Below are 17,418 nucleotides of genomic sequence, written 5' to 3' on the forward strand. Positions count from 1 at the left end.
TCGGCTGCTGTAACGCTCACTGACAGCCAGAGGGCGCTGGTAGAAAAGGTCGGCTGACTGAACGCTGTAGGACGAACAGAACTGCAGGTACTGATGGACTGAAGACAGACAGGTAGACAGACACAGGTAGAGAAAGAGAGAGACAGACAGACATTCAGGTAGAGAGAGAGAGACAGACAAACAGACAGACAGGTGGAGAGGGAGACAGACAGGTGGAGACCGACAGACAGACAGGCAGACGGACAGATGGGTGGAGAGAGACAGACAGACAGACAGACAGACAGATTGGTGGAGAGAGAGACAATCAGATATCAAAGTAGTAAATGCTGTCTGAGGAGTGATGTCTGTTTAAAGGAACAGTACAACCTCAAAGTAAACGGTTGAAACAGTTAGCTTCACTCCAAGCAGAAGTAAAAGGCTCGCTGCGCAAAACAAAGCTAATTCAGTGTGCCGGTGTGCAATCGGCACAATGACTATTATTGCCCATACTTTTTTATTATTATTCCGCCTGTTTTTTGTCCCGCTACTAGTCACGGAGCATTGCCAACACGTGCACACAAAATACATCAAAACGTGTGTTATGATCGGGAGTGGTGTGCTATGTGTTTTCAAAAAGATTTGCCGCACGGTTTTCACGAAATCTGCAAAAAACGGCTGTAAAATGTCCAATAGACTTGAATGGGAAATCTCTTAAAATCGCTCAAAACAACCCCTCTTTGGGGCCATACTGTATCGCCATACTTTAATGTAGAAAAATAATTAGTTTATACTGAAGACAAGACGTTTGGCGTTTATTGGGCTGATTGGTCATTCTGATATCAAGCACGGTTTCTACAAAATCACAGTTTATGAATCGTCCAGTTTTCAGACCGTTTCAGATTTTCCGATGTGTGTGTATGGGGCCGGATTGTTGAGCGTCAGAGGGGAGGACAGAGGGGGGAGCTTCAGTACGATTCTCTGAAATTTTTCCAAACAAATTGCTCTCTCCCCTACAGTATTTACTCTTCATACATCATTGTTAGTCAAAATGTAGGGATTTTAGTGCCGGTCGCAGGCATGTAACTATGGAATCCATCGGACGTAAACTTTTGGCTGTCTACATACCAACTGCCGATAGAAACAACGAAAAAACAATGGAGCTGCAGTACGATTCTCTGAACTTTTTTCCAAACAAATCACTCTCTCCCCTACAGTTTTTATTCTTCATACATCATTGTTGGTCACAATGTAGGGAATTTTGTGCCGGTCGCAGACATGTAACTATGGAATCCACCGGACGTAAACTTTTGGCTCTGATCATACCAACTGCCGATAGAAACAATGAAAAAAAATGGAGCTGCAGTTCGTTTTCAGACCCTTTCAGATTTTCCAATGTGTGTGTATGGGGACAGAATGTTGAGAGTTAGAGGGGAGGACAGAGGGTGGAGCTGCAGTACGATTCTCTGAAATATTTCCAAACAAATTGCTCTCTCTCGTACAGTTTTTACTCTTTATATTGTTGGTCAAAATTTAGGGATTTTTGTGCCGGTCGCAGACATGTAACAATGGAATCCATCGAACTTAAACTTTTGGCTTTGATCATACCAACTGCCGATAAATAAAAAAAAAAAACGGAAATCACCATAGCAACATGTTCTGACAAACACACCTCCTATCATGGAGGCTCTTTACTGTAGGCCGTGTTGTCCTCTCTTACAGGACATGTGAAACAGCAGAGTAAAGGTAGCTCAGATCAGCTGTTATAATGATATTAACTATATACCTGTGGTGACGATGGCCTGTGATGTCAAACAGCAGGTTTTTGTTGTTAGCCAGTGATATTCGGATGTGCACCACGTAGTAGGCACACTGTCAAAATTTTTTTGAATTCTCTAGTTATATTTACTGTAGGGGGAACCACTGCAGTACAGGACAGGTTTAGTCTAGCTTAGCACAAAGCAGGGGGGAAGGGGTTAGCCTAGCTCCATCGAAGTTATTGCTGATTATGGATGTTTTTTCACTCACTGTGTCGCTTCTTCTCAGGGAGGGGAGGGGGGGTCTTGCTGGGGGACAGAGGGGAGGACAGTGATGCATCAGGGCCTATGACGTCATCACAGGGGGCGGAGTCAAACTCAAAGGAAGGCGGGGCCTGAGAGTTGGTCGTTCCTGTGATTTAGATTCAGAGAGATAGTCAGACAGACAGACAGACAGACAGACAGACAGAGGGACAGACAGACAGACAGAGAGACAGACAGGCAGGCAGATGGACAGCGAGACAGACAGACAGACAGACAGACAGACAGAGGGAGATACAGACAAACAGATAGACAGACAGACAGACATAGAGACAGACAGGCAGAGGGACAGACAGACCGACAGACAGGCAGACAAACAGAGGGAGAGACAGACAGACAGACAGGCAGGCAGACAGACAGAGGGACAGACAGACAGACAGACAGACAAAGGGAAAGACAGACAGACAGACAGAGGGACAGACAGACAGACAGACAGACAGACAGACAGACCTGCAGTGCTGCAGCGTGTCTTCTCTGGCAGGGCGGGGGGGTGAGGAAGAGGAGGGAGAGTCTCCGAAGAGGACAGGTCAGTGTGCAGGAAGTCGTAGTCCGGATCTTCCTCTGACACACACACACACAGACACACACACACACACACACACACACACACACACACACACACACACACAGACACAGACACAGACACACAAACACAAACACACACACAGACACACACAAACACAGACACACAAAGACACACACAGAAACACACACACACACACAGACAGACACACACACACACACACACACACACACACACACACAGACACACACACACACATACTCACACACAGACACACACACACAGACACACACACAGACACACACAGACACACACACACACACACATTTAAGGATTTATATTATAACATACTGTATGTTCAAATAATCATCTATATACATTTACATTTATATGAAATGTAAATATACTGAATACATATATATATATATATATATATATATATATATATGTATATACCTGTATATATCCATGTATACAGTATATTACATTTTCCTGAAATATCATGAGTGTTTCCTAAATTACTAGGACTCTCTTTATTTTCTATAAACTGGGCAGAACAACAGATGTGTCCTCTTATTAAAATGTCTTGAATGAACTCAGTAGTCCCCCCAGGTCAGTCTATAGTAGTCCCCCCAGGTCAGTCTATAGTAGACCCCCCAGGTCAGTCTATAGTAGTCCCCCCAGGTCAGTCTATAGTAGACCCCCCAGGTCAGTCTATAGTAGACCCCCAGGTCAGTCTATAGTAGTCCCCCCAGGTCAGTCTATCGTAGTCCCCCAGGTCAGTCTATAGTAGTCGCCCCAGGTCAGTCTATAGTAATCCCCCAGGTCAGTCTATAGTAGACCCCCAGGTCAGTCTATAGTAGTCCCCCCAGGTCAGTCTATAGTAGGCCCCCAGGTCAGTCTATAGTAGTCCCCCAGGTCAGTCTATAGTAGTCGCCCCAGGTCAGTCTATAGTAGTCGCCCCAGGTCAGTCTATAGTAGACCCCCCAGGTCAGTCTATAGTAGTCCCCCCAGGTCAGTCTATAGTAGTCCCCCCAGGTCAGTCTATAGTAGACCCCCCAGGTCAGTCTATAGTAGACCCCCCAGGTCAGTCTATAGTAGACCCCCCAGGTCAGTCTATAGTAGTCGCCCCAGGTCAGTCTATAGTAAACCCCCAGGTCAGTCTATAGTAGTCCCCCAGGTCAGTCTATAGTAGACCCCCAGGTCAGTCTATAGTAGTGCCCCCAGTCCAGTCTATAGTAGACCCCGAGGTCAGTCTATAGTAGACCCCCAGGTCAGTCTATAGTAGTCCCCCAGGTCAGTCTATAGTAGACGCCCCAGGTCAGTCTATAGTAGTCCCCCCAGGTCAGTCTATAGTAGTCCCCCCAGGTCAGTCTATAGTAGACCCCCCAGGTCAGTCTATAGTAGTCCCCCAAGGTCAGTCTATCGTAGTCCCCCAGGTCAGTCTATAGTAGTCCCCCAGGTCAGTCTATAGTAGTCCCCAGGTCAGTCTATAGTAGACCCCCAGGTCAGTCTATAGTAGACCCCCAGGTCAGTCTATAGTAGTCCCCCCCAGGTCAGTCTATAGTAGTCGCCCCAGGTCAGTCTATAGTAGACCCCCCAGGTCAGTCTATAGTAGTCGCCCCAGGTCAGTCTATAGTAGACCCCCCAGGTCAGTCTATAGTAGTCCCCCCAGGTCAGTCTATAGTAGACCCCCCAGGTCAGTCTATAGTAGTCGCCCCAGGTCAGTCTATAGTAGACCCCCCAGGTCAGTCTATCGTAGTCCCCCCAGGTCAGTCTATAGTAGACCCCCAGGTCAGTCTATAGTAGTCGCCCCAGGTCAGTCTATAGTAGACCCCCCAGGTCAGTCTATAGTAGACTCAGCTCTGGGACCATTCAGGGTAGACCTCAAGCAATCAGCAGCAGGAGGCAGCAGAGAGTCTGCCGCAGACAAGAAGGGGCCGCAAACACCACTTCCTGTTACGGTCAAGTGACAGGAAGTGATGTCACCCCTACCCTGCTGTGTGTGTGTGTCTGTGTGTGTATGTCTGTGTATGTGTGTCTGTGTGTGTGTAGGTTACCACAGTGTGTGTTCTTCTCAGCAGCAGAGGAGCGACGCTTCAAATGCTCTTCCTCCTGAAACACACACACACACAGACACACACACACAGACACAGACACACACACACAGACACAGACACAGACACACAGACACACACACACAGACACACACACACAGACACACACACACAGACACACACACACAGACACAGACACAGACACACAGACACAGACACACACACACAGACACACACACACAGACACACACACACAGACACAGACACAGACACACAGACACAGACACACAGACACAGACACACAGACACACAGACACACAGACAGACACACACTAACTTAGTACATTTACATTTAAGAACTGAACTGTAACAAATACATTTTGACATTCTTCATGCTTCTACATTTATTTCACACTTATAATAACTGTTACATAAAACAATAATGAAGAAAAAACTTCACCTTAAACTACTCTCACACATATTCATAAGTGATAAAAACACACAACTGAAACGTTCTTACATATAAAATGACTTTTTTGCATGAAATCATTTCAGTATGTTGTGTAAGGAGAGTCCCGGTGAAACGGGTTCATCACCACGCCGATATACTGCTGAACAGCACGCGAGTAATCAGCCTATCCAAAGACTTTGGTATTTGTATTAATTTAATAGTTCCAGTACTATTGAACCCCTAGGCTGTCACAAAGTCCTCTCGTTGTGCTACACAATCACAATCAAGTGTTTCAACTTAAACTTGAATCGCACAACATTCAAGCTAACACTTGGGAACATGTTTTGCTAAATGCCAAAATGGATCGTGCTGCCCACCATGTTACACCAGCTGTAACAGTGTTTCTGCTGTAACAGTGTTTCTGCTGTAACAGTGTTTCTGTTGTAACAGTGTTTCTGCTGTAACAGTGTTTCTGTTGTAACAGTGTTTCTGCTGTAACAGTGTTTCTGTTGTAACAGTGTTTCTGTTGTAACAGTGTTTCTGTTGTAACAGTGTTTCTGCTGTAACAGTGTTTCTGCTGTAACAGTGTTTCTGTTGTAACAGTGTTTCTGCTGTAACAGTGTTTCTGTTGTAACAGTGTTTCTGTTGTAACAGTGTTTCTGCTGTAACAGTGTTTCTGTTGTAACAGTGTTTCTGCTGTAACAGTGTTTCTGCTGTAACAGTGTTTCTGTTGTAACAGTGTTTCTGCTGTAACAGTGTTTCTGTGTAACAGTGTTTCTGCTGTAACAGTGTTTCTGTTGTAACAGTGTTTCTGTTGTAACAGTGTTTCTGTTCCAGCTGTTGGAGACATGTCGAGCTATAATCAGACAACAGCAATTGAACACAGCTCCAGAGGAAAGGTTTCATCTTAACATATAACTTTCTGAATGTGGTGTTGCCGGCTGCCGGTTTGTGTTTAGTCAGAAGTTAAAATATAAACCATATTTATATCATGAGAACATCATTTATCTTTGCTTCTAATTTGTCAAGAGTTCAAAGACGTTGCCATGACAACCTGTGTATCATTATGGTATGTAAACTCGAGCTCGGGGGGGGGGGGGGGGGGGGGGGGGGGGGGGGGGGGAAAGGGGGGAACAACGAAAAGCCCGCCCGCACGGGGGGGGGGAAAAACAGGGGGGGCAAAAGGGCAACAAAAAAAAAAAAAAAAAAAAAAAAAAAAAAAAAAAAAAAAAAAAACAAACACAAAAAACACAACAAACAACCACACACACAGACAGACAGGCAGAGAGACAGACAGACAGACAGAAAGGCAGACAGACAGACAGACAGACAAAGAGACAGGCAGACAGAGAGACAGACAGACAGAGAGACAGACAGACACAAGGTCATTTTTCAGCATTGCATATAAATACATTTTAGTTCAGTTCTGAGTCTTTTCTGATACTTGTATCTATTTGGGAACATCTCTAACAAAGATGGAAACATGCTAACAACATGCTAGTGATGCTAATGCTGCTTCCTGTTAGAAACATTCAGTGACGTCACATTTTAAATGAAGAGGAACAAAGAGAAGCTGAAACTCTCTCTCTCTCTCACTTCTTCCTCTCCTTCTTCCTGCTGTCGTTCAGACAACACAGAGACAGGAAGTGCAGAGTGGGTGGTGGGGGGGCGATGTGATGTTTTTAGTCTCTCTACTTCCTGTTTCATCCACAGCTTTATTTCTGCTCACAGCAGCCACCTCAAACATGGTCCAATGACAGACCACAATAATGTCTCATGTCTGCTGTTCACAGTCAGTAATCTACAAGTACATGTACTCCAGTACTGTACTTCAGTACCAAATGTTGAGGTACTTGTACTTTACTTGAGACTTTTCTTTTCGGATTAAAACCCTGGAAACTCTGTGTCGAGGAATAAACCTCTAAGTATATGTGCGCCTGCTCCACCCACTGAACCAACCCGGCCATATGAGTGCAGATTTAAACAGCAACAGCTTCCTGTTTCTGTGTCAGCGTCACAGTACTGCAGCCTGAGGCATGCTGGAGCTAACAGGCAGCGTGCTGCTCTATGGCTAATGATTGGAGTTGGACTTCTTTAGTTTAAGTTTGGTCTTTAAGCTTTTTAAGTGTTATTTACTTATTATCTGCTCTAACTGTTCCCACGTTTCAGACACAGATATGGTTATAATGCTCCAAAATGATGTGAAATTGCATTTATTTTAATTGAAAAACATCACATTTTCTTGAGGGAGGACCCCTAAACAACTCCGCCAAACATGCACACCCAAGTCTTCCGCAAACCCAGGGAAACCCCTGGTAAGCAACAGGTAGACCTGTACCAACTATATCTGACCAGATGGGCACAGAAAGCAGACAAGGTCTGCATGGATACAACTAGGGTGACCAGATCAGAATGGGTCAAATTCATGACAGGACGAGACGGGGGGGCTCCGCAACAAAATGATTTATTATTTTTATTGGATGCCTGAACATGCACTTTCCCTGGCCTCATGGCTGCAACTTGCACTCTCTTCATCTACTCTATAACTTAAAAAGGGACAAAAAGGTTGTGTTTTTTGTAAATAACCTTTGGTTAAGTATTTAAACCCCAGACTGTGGTGTCCCCCAGCTGTGATGCCACCCCATTGTCTCCCGACGGGGATGGGGGGATTTTATTTCGGAGACGAGGAGGACTTTAGGAACGTTTTGGAAGCAGGTCGGAGGCAGAGCACCCCGGACCATCTGCCGAACCGGGAGCTCAATCACCATGAACAGTGTTTAATGTTCTATCAGACTAGAACTACTCCAGAGTCTGCTCTTGAAACTTTGCTCTAATTTTCGGGACAATTGGAGCAGGATTCGCGATTCGGGACAACTGCTTGGATTTCGGGACTGTCCGGAATTTTTCGGGACGTCTGGTCACCCTAGATACAACCCATCCACTGTCAGTGGAGTTCAAGCCGCTCCCTTCTGGTCGTAGATATAGACATAGATACCCTAATGTCAGAACCAACCGAGCAAATAACTCATTCATTCCCACGGCAATAACCCCGTTAAATAAGATGTGGGGAGGGGTATGACTGGAGGAATATATGTGAAATACTGTGCAGTAGTTTCATTTATTTAGGACATTAGGCCTTTTAGGGAAGTGCAACATACTCCTTTTTACTGTATTCTATTTATTGATGAGTGTATGTTATGTGTGAGATAAATGGTGCTGGAGATGTGTGGTTCAATGTTTGTGTTGTGGTTATGTGTCAATATGCCTGTACTGTACAACAAATTGCCATTCCCCCTGCTCTGATGTTCCCCCCTCTCATTCCCCCTGCTCTGGTGTTTCCCCTCTCATTCCCCCTGCTCTGGTGTTTCCCCTCTCATTCCCCCTGCTCTGGTGTTTCCCCCTCTCATTCCCCTGCTCTGGTGTTTCTCCCTCTCATTCCCCCTGCTCTGGTGTTTCCCCCTCTCATTCCCCCCTGCTCTGGCGTTCCCCTCTCATTCCCCCTGCTCTGGTGTTTCTCCCTCTCATTCCCCCTGCTCTGGTGTTTCTCCCTCTCATTCCCCCTGCTCTGGTGTTTCTCCCTCTCATTCCCCCTGCTCTGGCGTTCCCCCTCTCATTCCCCCTGCTCTGGTGTTTCTCCCTCTCATTCCCCCTGCTCTGGTGTTTCTCCCTCTCATTCCTCCTGCTCTGGCGTTCCCCCCTCTCATTCCCCCTGCTCTGGTGTTTCTCCCTCTCATTCCCCTGCTCTGGTGTTTCTCCCTATCATTCCCCCGGCTCTGGTGTGTCCCCTCTCATTCCCCCTGCTCTGGTGTGTTTCTCCCTCTCATTCCCCCTGCTCTGGTGTTTCCCCCTCTCATTCCCCCTGCTCTGGTGTTTCTCCCTCTCATTCCCCCCTGCTCTGGTGTTTCCCCCTCTCATTTCCCCCTGCTCTGGTGTTTCCCCTCTCATTCCCCCTGCTCTGGCGTTCCCCCTCTCATTCCCCCTGCTCTGGTGTTTCCCCCTCTCATTCCTCCTGCTCTGGTGTTTCTCCCTCTCATTCCCCCTGCTCTGGTGTTTCCCCCTCTCATTCCTCCTGCTCTGGTGTTTCTCCCTCTCATTCCTCCTGCTCTGGTGTTTCCCCCTCTCATTCCCCCTGCTCTGGTGTTTCTCCCTCTCATTCCCCCTGCTCTGGCGTTCCCCCCTCTCATTCCCCCTGCTCTGGTGTTTCTCCCTCTCATTCCCCCTGCTCTGGCGTTCCCCCCCTCTCATTCCCCCTGCTCTGGTGTTTCCGAGCCCCTAAACTGGAGACATTAGGAAACACTTCTGACCCGTTCTGGTTCTGAATCTGTGAGGTTGTGTTTCAGTCTCAACGGCTCCAAACAGAGACCTTTGGCAACGCAGACCCTGACGCCAGCGTTTCTCCTTCTGATTGGGTCTTATCGGTCACGACGTCTCGTTCTCTGAGACTAAAGCTACTAATGTTACCATGGTGATTACCAGCAGGGGGCGGAGTCTCAACGCTACCTCCTGTTTATGTCCAGTGTACCAGGATGATGATGAGATATGAGGTTTTGGGCGTGTTAGTTTAAACAGAGATTAGTTCTTCTACTGGAGATAAAAACACTCGGTGCACCGAGATCACTTTGGGCTCAAAACCCAAACACTTAAAAACCAAAACGCGGCCAAAGACTCACCTGAGTCCCTGGGAGAGGGAGGTCTGGGGGAGGGTCATCTGGGAGAGGGTCGTCTGGGGGAGGGAGGTCTGGGGGAGGGTCTCTGAGAAAGTCATCGGGGGTTTTGGAGGAGCTGAGTCCTCTGCAGGATCTGCTGGACTCCTGTCTGCTGTCTGCTGGTCATCAGATGAAACTGTCTGTCCCACGGCAGCCTGTGATTGGACAGGAGACAAGGGGGCGGAGCTGCCTTGTCTCTCTGCAGCCAATCGAACCAGTTCCTAATGGAGAAACTAATGATTATAATAATTTTCTTTATTGCAGACACAGGTACATATAACACATCATAAAATTACATACAAATATTAGCATATAGCATATACAGGCTATCGCACCAATGCCGTCTTAACCTAGAAGTGTATCTATAGCAGCTTCTCAGAGGGCTGACTAGGGCTTCAGTTATGTGGTTCTCTGCCTTTTCCAAGCAACACATAAAATCTCATAAATCAGTTGTGTTAAGAGAGCCTCACAGGTTGACACTCTAGTGGACTCAAACAAATGACTAGGAGCCTCACTACGTCATTGTATGCTACCTCTGCATATACTCTTTTTCTTATAGTTGGACCACATTATGTATGAGCAGAATATAGCGGTGTGATGTAGGTTCTAAACAGAGAGCACTTCACAGAGTCAGTGTTATGGTTTTGGTATTTTGTTCTGTGTTTTGTCTTATTTTGACAGTCTGGTTTTCTGTCTTGTCGTGTCTTGTTTGACTTTCTGTCTTTTGGTTTTCCCGCTCTTGTGATTTCACCTGTTTCCCAGCCTCTTGTTACCTCGTTACCCTCTGTATGTAGTCCTTGTCCGGTGTCAGATCATGGTGTTTTGTCTCCAGTCTGTATTGCTGTTTGTTAGTCTTCCCGGTTCGTGTTAGTGTTCTGTGTTATCTATTTTACTTGTACTTTATTTTTGTATTTCCCGTTTTTTCCTGCTTGTTTCCTGGATTGGTTTTTGTGCATTTTTGAGTCCTCAGTTTCCGCGTCACCATTTAAGTCCACCATTCTCCAGCCATCCATGACAGCCAGAGCACATAGAATACCTCATTATAAGCATGTTAGCTTGAGAATACATTTTACAGCGCTGTCGGTAGAAGTCTTTATAACCAAGGGGGTAAGCCTCTCTCCACACAGAAGAGACTAGGTAGAGGTCTTTATAACCCACAGAAGAGACTAGGTAGAGGTCTTTATAACCCACAGAAGAGACTAGGTAGAGGTCTTTATAACCCACAGAAGAGACTAGGTAGAGGTCTTTATAAACTACAGAAGAGACTAGGTAGAGGTCTTTATAACCCACAGAAGAGACTAGGTAGAGGTCTTTATAAACTACAGAAGAGACTAGGTAGAGGTCTTTATAACCCACAGAAGAGACTAGGTAGAGGTCTTTATAACCCACAGAAGAGACTAGGTAGAGGTCTTTATAAACTACAGAAGAGACTAGGTAGAGGTCTTTATAAACTACAGAAGAGACTAGGTAGAGGTCTTTATAACCCACAGAAGAGACTAGGTAGAGGTCTTTATAAACTACAGAAGAGACTAGGTAGAGGTCTTTATAACCCACAGAAGAGACTAGGTAGAGGTCTTTATAACCCACAGAAGAGACTAGGTAGAGGTCTTTATAAACTACAGAAGAGACTAGGTAGAGGTCTTTATAACCCACAGAAGAGACTAGGTAGAGGTCTTTATAACCCACAGAAGAGACTAGGTAGAGGTCTTTATAAACTACAGAAGAGACTAGGTAGAGGTCTTTATAAACTACAGAAGAGACTAGGTAGAGGTCTTTATAACCCACAGAAGAGACTAGGTAGAGGTCTTTATAAACTACAGAAGAGACTAGGTAGAGGTCTTTATAAACTACAGAAGAGACTAGGTAGAGGTCTTTATAAACTACAGAAGAGACTAGGTAGAGGTCTTTATAAACTACAGAAGAGACTAGGTAGAGGTCTTTATAAACTACAGAAGAGACTAGGGGCATGGCAGAGAGGGCCTGGCGTATATGTAGGAGAAGATATTATATGCATATATGGAGATGTAGCCGACCAATCAGGAGCCAGTCCCAGCTGTCCATCAAATAACTAATAAAAACCAAACTGCTGATAAACATAAACACAGAAATATCTTTGCGGATTATTTCTTTTCTCACCTTGACGCTGTCGAGCACGGCCCTGATCACCGTGGTAACGCTTGCTGTGAACTCTTTGTTGCCGTGGGCGACGCCTTGCAGCATCACCTGATCGACCCAGCGAATCAGCTGAGCCAAAGACCGGTAGAGACGAGTGAGACAGGAGGAGACGGTCTTACTGCAGAGAGACAGACAGACAGACAGAGGTAGAGACAGACAGACAGGCAGAGAGATGGAGAGACAGATAGACAGACAGACACACACACAGACAGACAGAGGGAGAGACAGACAGACAGACAGACAGACAGACAGACATGGTTAAGTGTGGACCAACAGCAGTATATATCTGGTGCAACAGATGGACAGTCAGTGGTAAATCTGTTGGTCGGCATCAGATGACAGAAACAGGAAGTCATTGTCTTTGCTCAGGACTTTTTTCCTTCTAACTTCCCGTAAAGTTGTAACTGAACTGGGACAAACCGAAAAGTTTATCTGACAGGGCTGTGTGTGGTGTGGGGGGTGGAGGAGTCAGACCAGAGAGGTTGGGAGCCTCTGGACTAGTGTATGGTTCTACAGGACTGGCCCATCTGGCAGCTGGCTGTCCTGTTGTGAATGGTTGTGGTGTGTCCTACCTGTTGTGCAGGTGTGGCTCCAGCTGGACCAGAGTCTGCACCGCCTCCAGGACCCCGCCAGACGCCCCCCCCAGCAGACCTCCCACCGCACACTGGTCCACTCCCAGTCTGTCCACTCCCAGTCGATCCACCAGAGCTTTGAAGTACTGCAGAGAGCTGATGACCACGCGCTGCTGGTCCTCCAACACACACACCTGAAACACAGAGACACACACACACACACACACACACACACACACACACACACACAGACACAAACGCACACACACACACACACACACACACACACACACACACACACAAGACACACACACAGACACACACACACACACACACACACACACACACACACACACACACACACACACACACACACAACACACACCAACGCACACACACACACACACACACACACACACACACACACACACACACACAGACACAAACGCACACACACACACACACACACACACACACACACACACACACACACAAAACACACACACACACACACACACACACACACACACACACACACACACACAAAAAAAGAGACACAAACACACACACACACACACACACACACACATAAAAAAAAACACACACACACACACACACACAGAGACAGCGCTTTAATAAACAACATTTCCCTAACTCAACAAACACACACACACACACACACACACATGGCTGAAGAAACACTTGAAATCCATGCTTTTTGGTCTCAACCTCATACCCAAATTAAAAGTGGTACAGCTCCCGTATACTTTGACACTCTGGGGTGTGCCATCATTGGAAAGGTAACACTCTCACGTTGTTGTTACAAGTGTCAGGGTGATTCACGGCCTTACTGACACAGAGGCTAGAATGGAGGTGTTTTATTTCCGTCCAAGTCCTCCATCTGTAAAATGATTAGAATCCACTGCTGTAAACCCATCTGACAGGTGACAGAGGACACAGGGCATTAGCCACACGTCTCAGCTCACTACAGAAACAAACAGAAGCCAAAAGACTCAAATGTATTTTATATGATTTCTTTCTACAGATATGTCTGTCCGTTTTTTTATTTCCATTTGAAAAGTGCAAAGAAAAAAGCCCAAAAACTAAAAAATACAACACTTCTCAAATACACAAACACACCCACATCAATCTGTGTTACTTTTAATTTGGGTATGAGGTTGAGACCAAAAAGCATGGATTTCAAGTGTTTCTTCAGCCACTTCTGTTACAACAGTCCAGAACCCTTTAGACATTATGTAATCTCATAATGTAATCTGCTGCCCTGATTAATAAAACAATGCAACTGATCTCAGCTGGTATTCTGTCTGGAATGGACATTTATAAGTGACCCCTAACTTTTGACCGGTAATATATATACACTCACCTTAAAGATTATTAGGAACACCTGTAAGATTTCTCATTAATGCAATTATCTAATCAACCAATCACATGGCAGCTGCTTCAATGCATTTAGGGGTGTGGTCCAGGGGCCTCATTTATAAAACTGTGCGTAGATTCTATTCTGAAAGATTTTGTGCGCAAAAAAGTCAGAATTTTCGTACGCAAAAACAATATTCTGATTTATAACACCTTGCGGCGCACACCGGTACGCACTCTTCTCGTTATAAATACGGACGTGCGTTACCATATGCGGTCGTGCACGAGCCTCACGCTCCTCCCAAGGTCGTCCCATATTTGTCCTAATAAGGTCCATGTTAATCAATCAATGAATATTCCAGCCCTTGATCACCAATCACGAAACGGAAAAATGGGGAAAAAACACGATTCTGTGATTGTGAGATCGAGGTGCTCCTAACAGAGGTCGAACATCAAAACAAAATCCTGTTTGGAAGCCGTAACCCTAGTGTTCATATTGTTGTTACACAGCCTTAATACTTAACAGATTTAGCTCAATTACCAATGATATTCATCATTTATGGTTCATATTTGCCATTTACCCCTGAGAGATCACATTTATGATCATATGATCATTTTCGTTTTTTGTGAGAAAGGAAATTCAATTATTAAAAAGGTAAAAAATAGAAACAAGATTTTGGATCATTATTGGTGCAAAACAGGTGAAAGTGCTTGAAATGTGACAATTTGGTAACTTGTATGGTAATTGTGTGGGAATAGCAGGTGCAGAAAGACAACATTCCCACACACAGACACCTACAATCAGACACGACCACATAAAGACCCACAGACAACACAGACACAGACACACACACACACACACACACACACACACACACACACACACACACACACACACACACACACACACACACACACACACACACACACACACACACACACAGATACACATCAAACAAACAACGCATTTCCCTGGGAGAGGCAGGGGAGAGCAGCGCTGCACGGTGTGGGAGGAGCCCCTGCCTCTCCCCGTTGCTGGCAGCCCCTCGCCGGGCGCCGCGACCGGCTCTGGGTCGGTTTAGCAAGAACGGGATTGTTGGGTTCAGGAAAACAAAAACTGGGTTAGGTTCGGAAAACGGGCATACCATCGGAGTTCACTAAAACACAGTCTACAAAACCTTGGGAGCATTACGCACGATCACACGTGTGGTCAAAAGTTTGCGGAAAACTGGGAACATTTATACGCATGGAAAGTCTTTATAAATCCCGACAATTGCGAGGAATGTTGCGACGACAAATTTCACCCTGCTTCACGCAACTTTTTCTTGCGTAACAGGTTTTATAAATGAGGCCCCTGGTCTAGACCATCTCCTGAACTCCAAACTGAATGTCAGAATGGGAAAGAAAGGTGATCTAAGTAACTCTGAGCGTGGCGTGGTTGTTGGTACCAGACGGGCTGGTCTGCTCAGTTACTGGGATTCTCACCCACAACCATTTCTAGGGTTTACAAAGAATGGTCTGAAGAAGGACAAACATCCAGGATGCTGCAGTCCTGGGGGGCCAAAATGCCTTGTTGATGCTAGAGGTCAGAGGAGAATGGGCCGACTGATTCCAGCTGATAGAAGATCAACTTTGACTCAAATAACCACTCGTTACAACCGAGGTATGAAGCAAAGGATTTGTGAAGCCACAACCTTGAGGTTGATGGGCTACACCAGCAGAAGACCCCCCCCCGGGTACCACTCATCTCCACTAACAATAGGAACATGAGGCTACACCAGCAGAAGACCCCCCCAGGTACCACTCATCTCCACTAACAATAGGAACATGAGGCTACACCAGCAGAAGACCCCCCCGGGTACCACTCATCTCCACTAACAATAGGAACATGAGGCTACACCAGCAGAAGACCCCCCCGGGTACCACTCATCTCCACTAACAATAGGAACATGAGGCTACAATTTGCACGAGCTCACCAAAATTGGACAAATTGGACACTGTAAAAATGTTGCCTGGTCTGATGAGTCTCGATTTCTGTTGAGACATTCAGATGGTAGAGTCAGAATTTGGCGTAAACAGAATGAGAACATGGATCCATCATGCCTGGTTACCACTGGGCAGGCTGCTGGTGGGGGTGTAATGGTGTGGGGGACCCATCATGCCTGGTTACCACTGGGCAGGCTGCTGCTGGTGGTGTAATGGTGTGGGAGATGTTTTCTTGGCACACTTTAGGCCCCTTAGTACCAATTGGGCATGGTTTAAATGCCCCAGCCTACCTGAGCATTGTTTCTGACCATGTCCATCCCTTTATGACCACCATGGACCATCCTCTGATGGCTACTTCCAGCAGGATAATGCACCAGGTCACAAAGCTCACACCATTTCAGATTGGTTTCTTGAACATGACGATGAGTTCCCTGGACTGAAATGGCCCCCCCACAGTCACCAGATCTCAACCCAATAGAACATCTTTGGGATGTGGTGGAAGGGAGCTTCGTGCCCTGGATGTGCATCCCCCAAATCTCCATCAACTGTAAGATGCTCTCCTCTCAATATGGGCCAACATTTCTACAGAATGCTTCCAGCACCTTGTTGGATCAATGCCACCAAGAATTAAGGCAGTTCTGAAGGCGAAAGGGGGTCAAACACGGTCTTAGTAGGGTGTTCCTAATAATCCTTTAGGTGAGTATATATATATATATTGCATATTATATAGTCCATTACTATATAATATGCAATATAAATATATATATATATATATATATATATATATATATATTGCATATTATATAGTAATGGATGTGGCGTTATCGTTAGCAGAGCCATCATCGTTGCGTACAGAGCTCAGCGTCCCCCTGGACCAAAGGGGCATAAGTGAACTAAGCGCTGTATTAATACATAATCCTTCACTGTATTAATACATAATCCTTCACTGTATTAATACACAATCCTTCACTGTATTAATACATAATGTCACTGTATTAATACATAATCCTTCACTGTATTAATACATAATGTCACTGTATTAATACATAATCCTCCACTGTATTAATATATAACCTCACTGTATTCATTTATAATGTAACATTATAGCGTGACATTTGTGTCAGTAATCGTAAAGCACAGGTGACTCCGCTTAGGGCCCCCAAAAGGCTGGGGCCGGCCCTGTCCAGGACCATCGTGATTGGTTTAAAGAAATGCCAACAACCCGGAGCGTTTGGTTCTCCTCTCCCAGAATGCACCAGTGGTGCAGCCAGAGCCTTCCTACCTTGTGCTGCAGGTTGAGGTCTGCTGGCTTGACTCGCTGGGACGGGGTGTGTTTGATTCGCTCAGAGCGTCTGCCCTTCTGCGAGTGGAGCTTATCCTTCAGCCTCATGGTGAGAGACACAAACTGAGAGGCTGGAGAGGAAGAGCACCATGATCATCTTCATCATCTTCATCATCATCATCATCATCAACAACAACTGTAGAGCTGTTTCAAACAGTTCTACTCTGGAGGACGG

The 17,418-nt window shown here is 45.8% G+C and overlaps 1 pseudogene; it reads right to left on the reverse strand.

Moving 5' to 3' along the window:
- Positions 1-17,418, reverse strand: part of LOC120561118 — a 30,210-nt pseudogene that overhangs the window by 12,553 nt on the left and 239 nt on the right.

The sequence above is a fragment of the Perca fluviatilis genome, chromosome 6 (genome assembly GCF_010015445.1).
Source record: "Perca fluviatilis chromosome 6, GENO_Pfluv_1.0, whole genome shotgun sequence".
In the NCBI taxonomy this organism is placed as follows: Eukaryota; Metazoa; Chordata; class Actinopteri; order Perciformes; family Percidae; genus Perca; species Perca fluviatilis.